This window comes from Mirounga leonina, unplaced genomic scaffold, assembly GCF_011800145.1.
Source record: "Mirounga leonina isolate KUSES-001 unplaced genomic scaffold, KU_Mleo_1.0 Mir_174, whole genome shotgun sequence".
NCBI classification, from domain to species: domain Eukaryota; kingdom Metazoa; phylum Chordata; class Mammalia; order Carnivora; family Phocidae; genus Mirounga; species Mirounga leonina.
The window spans coordinates 78821800-78828903 of NW_023270451.1; positions in this window are offsets into that span (position 1 = coordinate 78821800).

Genomic DNA, 7104 nt, shown 5'->3' on the forward strand with positions numbered 1-7104 from the left:
CCTGAAAGTTATTGCTTACAAGAGCCTAATCAACTTTGTAGACAAGTCAACATCTTCTTCCCATCTCTCCTTGAGTTATGAGGGTGTGGGGAGGTGGGAAACTGGGGAAGAATGGCAATTTTCAATTTTCTCCTTCCAGTTGTGTGTGTGGAGGGGTATGTATTTCAATTTCATGGTTTAAATATATCAAAATTATATATATGTTATATATATTATATATTATTATATATTATATATATGTCACTGAAAGTTCCATTTTCATTTGAGAAATTAAAGGGTCAAGTTCCTCCAAATACTGTCTCATTTATATAAATATTTTTTTAATGATTTTATTTATTTATTTATTTGATAGAGAGCACAAGTAGGCAGAGAGGCAGGCAGAGGGAGAGGGAAAAGCAGACTCTCCACTGAGCATGGAGCCCGACACGGGGCTCGATCCCAGGACCTTGGGATCATGACCTGAGCCGAAGGCAGCCACTTAACCGACTGAGCCACCCAGGCGCCCCTAAATATTTTTAGACATGCAAAAGACAACAGTTCGTTTCAGTGTATTATAAAATGTAGAAGAGACTTTCTCTTACTTGCTGCATGGAGAAATTTCACAGCATACTTATTCCACTGACTTACCATAGAAGTTGGTCTAGACTATTATGCTTATTAGGACATTGTACTAGGCTTGACATCTGTCACTTTAATAATCCTTTCTATATTTTAATGCATGTTTGTGATCTTTTATCCATGTTTCCTTGGATAAATGAAATATATCCATTTACTTTCAGCTTTTATCTATGATTTAGAAGGTTAACACTCTATTTTAAAGATAATCTTACATGATTATCTTGAAACATTAAAGTTCTTTTTGACTAATTATGCCAACAATAACTATTGACTTCTTTTGATGGGCATCAAGTAAATTAACACCAATGATATCCACATCTTTGCTATTTCCCTTTCATATTTTGCAGGCTGCTAATTTGGAGTTAAAAATCTCCTTTAAAAAAGAAAGTCTTATTATGTTTACATTGAGTATTTTACTTCTGTTGCCATAATTACCCTCAATTACTGAATTTTCCTGTTGTCATTAGTGTTGTACAGGTTTATATTTTGTATTTTATTTATCCTACAATTTTAGATAGTTTCAGTGATTATAAACACTTTTTCTCAATCACAACCTCCCTAATGAAGAAAGCAATTGCTTATTCATCTCTTAATTATTCAGAGTACATTTGTTGTCTGTCTTACTTGAAAACAGCCTCAAGTGGTAAATGTTCCAAGAATTTGCAGATCTGAGAATGACCCCAGCTTGATGTTTAAAAAGAATAAGGCTTTGGCTGGGGATATAATGTTTGAGTCTATACCCAGTATAGATATATGAAGCTAAAGGTAACAAAACCCACAGTTACAGATGTTTATTTTTCTCATGTAACAAAAAGTGTACATCGTTGCTGGCTTTGGCTCAGCTGCCAATGTGGATGCTGATGCTCCAGCCATCATGTCTGTGGTAGGCAGAATAATGGGGGTCCCCCCAAAATATCCACATCCTAATCCCTGGAAGTAGGATGTTATGTTAGTTTACATAGTGATGGGGAGTTAAGTCTGCAAGATAGAATTAAGGTTGCTAATCACCTGACTTTGAGGTAGAGAGATTTTCCTGGCTTATCTGAGTGGACCCACTATTACCACAACTGGAAGAGGGAGACAGAAGAGAGCCAGCAAAAGAATTCAGCCCCACATTTACTGGCTTTGAGTTTAGAGAATATCAGTTAAGGAATGCAGTGGCCCCTAGAAGTTGTACTAAAAAAGGCAAGGAAACAGATTCTCCCCAGAGCCTAGATAAGGAACACAGCGCTGCTACAACTTGATTTCTTTTTTCAAGATTTTATTTATTTGAGAGAGAGCGAACACGAGCGGGGCAGAGGGAGAGGGAGAAGCAGACTCCTCACTGAGCAGGGAGCCTGAAGTGCGGCTTGATCCCAAGACCCTGGGATCATGACCTGAGCTGAAGGCAGACGCCTAATGGACTGAACCACCCAGGGGCCCTTCACCTTGATTTTTTTTTAAGCTCAGTTTAGACCCATTTTGGACTTCTGACCCAACTTCAGAACTGTAAGATAATATATTTGTGTTGTTTTCAGCCACTGAGTTTTTTTATGGCATTGACATCCCTATACAATGTCCAAGGGAGGATTTCAAAGTGGGACAAAGGGGAAAGAGCCACATCAGTCAAATCTCTGTCTCTTTATAGAAATCCAAAAGTTTTCTCAGAAGTGCTGCCAGCAGAATTCTATTTTCTTCTCAAGACCCAGAGTCAGGCCTGGTATTCATCCCTAACTGTAAGAAAGACCAGGAGGACAATTATTTAGCCCCTCACCTCAACACTGGGGTGGGGCTAAGGAGAAGAGCCGGGAATGGTCTTTGAGAAACTGATCAAGAGCGTTTTACACTTTTCTTCTGAAAACTCTGAAGGTATTATATGCCATTACCTTCTCATTAATCAGTGCCCCAGAGAAGAAATATGAAGGGATCTTGATTTTAACTATTGTTAAATATAAATTCTGTGCATGTATAACCTTATAAGTTATTCACTGGAAAACCTTCTCCAGAATGTATGTTGGCATTGATTTCTGCTTTTCGGTTTTGCTTAAAAGATGGCAAAATCTCTAAAATTTCAGTCTCACAATTTTTTTATTTAATTCAACTATTTAATAAATATTTATTAAATACTTAATATGTGCCAGATGCTAAAATAAATTTTGTTAATTTTGTCTTTTTTTTTCTCTCTTGTGTACTTGATCTTTCTCATTCTGGAATTATTGTTATTTCAAGGTTCGAATTTCCTACCATATTTTCCAAACCTTTTACCATCTCTGCTATTTAAAAACTAATCAATTTATGTCTCATATCTTGAGTCTTCCAGGTTCATGTTATATTTCACTGTTTGTTTTTTCCAGAGTTTTGTCATTTTTTTTTTCTTTCTGCATGACTAGGATTTTATTTTGGCTATTGTGCTTTTCTTTTTTTTTTTTAACTCCCTTTTTATTCCAACATTTTAAAATAGTTTTTGTGTCTGCTTTTAACTCAGCAAGAATATAAGGTGAAAACATGTTCTTTAAACTCTTACACTGTTATTCCTTTTCCACTTTTCCTCAGATTTCTTAAAAGGCTCAAGTTTTGTTGGTGGTGTTGTTTACTCATTCTTGATATTGACTTGTTTCCTTTGTTGGTGCTTAAAGGTCTGATGTGAGACGTTCCGGTATAAATGGAGAAATGGAGAGAGATTTCATCTATGACAGGGCACATCTAGCAGCCCAAGAACCAGAAAATGCTTCAGCCATGCTGGAGGCAGATCTTACAGTAACACAGATCACCTTTCCAATTTGGGAGGATGCAGGTGTCTTCAGAGAACACTATCCGGGACCAGAGTGAGAGAACAAGACTGCATTTGACTGGAAGAACAGACGAGGGGATCATCTGCTCCATGTCGCGGATCATCACATCTCCTGCGTGGATCTGAAGAATGAAGATGAAGCAGACAAAGGAAGGAGCAGTGTGGTGTGGAGTGCTTATCAACCCTGTCCTGCCCATGCGGACTGCCCCAATTCCCATTAAAATGTAGAATGTTTTCAACTCTGATTGTTTATATGAATAACTGCGGAGGATTCGTTATTTTTCTTTTGAGATGATGTCATAGTTATTTTAGGGATAGGAAGCTCTTAGCATTTCCATTCACTACAGTGACTTCCTAGGAATCACCTTTGAGCATTAAAAATATGTATTAACTATGATGGCCTGGGAGGAAAATACCAGCAAAGATGCCCTACAAAAAGCTTCTGTTTTATAGATTGCAGGAAAAGATGTACGTAACTGTGATCATCTTTGCTCATTTGTGGCAGCGCCTGCTGGCTGCCTGTCCAGTGTTCTTTCTCTTCTCCTCTCTCACAAACAGAACTTGAATTTTGTTTGGTCCAGCATGCATTTCCCTGTCCCTTTCAGTCAGGGGTGCTCATACAACACAGCCCCGGCCAATTACATACAAGGAGAGGGCAGTGGGTGGGGCTTCCAGAAAGGTTCTTTAAAGGGTGCTAATTCAGCCAAAGCTCTGCTCTTGGTTTTGTGTCCATCTTCGTATTCGGGACTGAAGCGCTGCTGACGTGCTGAGAACCAGAGAACAAGGCATCGCCTTTAAGATAGAATGGCAGGAACCTAAGTCTTGTTGACCTGGATCACCCGATTTGTTTAAACCACTGCTGTACGATTTTGCATTTGTTCTGTACAACTCTGCTTCCGCCTCATGCAGCTGAAGTCAATCTCTGAGAAAACATTCCGTTATGAGAGAAGAGCCCTCCTTTTTCTCTCTTTGCACTAATACTTCTGAATGTCTTCTGGTTATTGCTTGGTTAAAGTAATGTCAAAGTTAAGGCTCGCATGGGGAAACTTTGAAGATGACTCACTTTCAGTGAGCATCCAGGATATCAATCACCATTGGTCTAAAATTCAGTTGCAAAAGCTGTACGTAGGAAAACCCTAGAACACTCTAGAAAGTCTCTGAACAGAGAAAAAAAAAAGGTTGAGTTGTACAAATGGGCACTTGACATTTTTATTGGGCAAATATTTGGAGACCAGACACCAGCTTTTGGGAAATAAGACTGCACTTAGAGGCCACAGGACCTCGAGACAGTTCAGGGAAGTGCCTGAGCCCCGGTGAGGTTGTGTATCTGGAGTCTTTAACTAATGTTTTGGGGTAAGAGATGTGGGGGCTTAGCAAATTCCTTCACTGATTTTTACTCGAATGATAATCATGGAAATTACTTATAAAGCTCTTTGTTTATAATAACATCAGCTTGCATTAGTCGTTCTAAAGGGAAATAAGGAAGAAGGAAGAAATGGACCATCCTTGGGGATTGAAAGATGTTGAAGAGAAAAGCCTGAGAAGGGGCAAAAACAGAAAAAGAAAAGAGGCAGAATCAAAGGCCCCTCCCAAGCCACCTGGAGTTGCGTACTCTGGAGCTTCTTTCGGCTGCAAATTTACATTATAGATGGTTGTGTCTCAAGATAATGAATTCTGTGAGCCACAGACTTTATTAGGTCCTGCCCCTCAGCACAGAACAAGTGTAAATATTATTATTTTTTATTCACTTATTCTAAAACACTTCTAAGTACCCAAGGTGTGCCAGGCACTGAACAACTTAGAGCAAAAATTTATGTTCAGCTTTACAAGGGATTCATTACTTTGCTTTTTAATAGCTCAGATGGCAGCATAACTTAACAATGCATTCTGTGCTACCCACCTACCTTTAAAACTTGGTTTAACACATAGGAGATGATGATACAGGGCCGATTGTAATCACATATTTAAACCTCATTCCTTCCAGAGTACAATGGAGCTTTCTTTGAAGACTGGATGCCTCTCAAATGTTATCAACAAAAGAAAAATACTCATTACATAAGCCTTGGACAACAAAAACTTAATTTCATATTATAGGCACCTAATGGGCCGTGTAAACAGTGAGATATATCAGACAATAGAAAAGAAGAGATATTTTTCCTATAATGTCAATATATGACGCACTGCAAATTACTACTGGAATTTCTGGGGTTTATAAAGTAACTGCTGTTTTTGCTTTGTTGATACTTTTAACGTAATCTAATCCTATGGTTCTTCTAAAAAAGTTGCCAGTTTACCCAAAGCTTTCTGGCAGTCATGTTGTTACTGTAACTGGGATCATGAGTTATATAATATCGCAAACAATGTAAATGCAGGTTTCTTCACAAAAGTGTTTCAAGGCCTTGGAGATAACTGATCTGGAAATGAAATGAAGGCAGCTCTCTACCGCTGAATTTCAGAGCGAGGGGAAGAAACAAGATGGAATGAGACTCACCAGTACAAGTGGACGTATTAAAGATGCCCAAATGCAGACTCATTCAACATCATTAGGCTTATTAATTGACTGCAGATATCGAGAGTGAACAATCCCTCTGCCAAGTGGGGACTAGTTCACTGGCCTGTTTCCATCACTCATTCAGCCAATTCATTAAAGCCTGTTTTTTCTCCCAGGTGCCTCCTGATGAGTTTCATTGTTTTGTTTATTGTGCTTGTTGGCTCACAGATCTCTTTCACATTTTTCCTTGGTTTCTGAATGCTCCTTAAGTACCAGTTTTGATCAGCCCATTTCCAGCTAGTGCTTTACCTCGTCTGGGATAAATGAAGTAAGTGGGAGAGTAAGAAGCGGCACGGTGATATGGGGAGGGGGAAAGGCCCGGGGGAATTCCACCAGGTGCCTGTGTTCCTTGAAAGAACCAGCAGGTGGTAGCAACACGTCGTGGGAAGGCCCCAGCTTAGGGCTGTAAGACTGGAACAATAGACCCCAAATCCCGTCCTCGTTGGAGAAGAGGCTAGGGGTGGGCGGAAACATTTTTCCTCGCGGCGGCCCCTCGGTTCCTCAAACCTTCCAGGCACCAGCTGCGTACCTCCCAACGCCTCAGATCCCTGTGCTCTCCCCGGGGAGTGGGCAGAGGGAGGAGGCACCCAGAGGTGCATGACTTGCCCGGGCAATGCAAAGCCAGGCACCTACATATGGACTTCCCCGTTCAGACCCAGGCTTCCCAGGCCTTTGGGGAGGGTGGAGTCAGAAGCCCCAACGTTGACCAAGATCCAGGGTCACGAAGAGGCAGAAGAGTTTAAGGCTAGATCAGAGACACTTTCATAACCCAGATGCCCCCCCTCCCTGCTGCTTACCCATCCCCACCCCACCCCCGTACCCTCTGAGATTTCTCAGTTTGTCTTTCCCTCCACCCCCTTCTTTTCCTTCTTTCTCTTCTTCACAGCTCACGCCCACCTGAGTTTAAACCTGAGTGGGAACTAAAACAGTGGGTTTAGTTCCTAGAGTTGAAGCAGAAAAGCAGGGGTGGGGAGAGCGCGCGGGTGTCCGGGCCGCCTGCTGCGCCGCCCTGCCCTGCCCCGCCGTGCCCCGCGCATCGGCCGCCGCCCGTGCGCTTTCCCTCCGGGGGAGCGGAGCCCGCGCCCGCCCCGAGGGTTCGAACACCTCTCCCCGCCGCCCGGCAGCCCGCCCCCTCCAGGCACCTCGCGCGAGCCTCCCTCCGTGC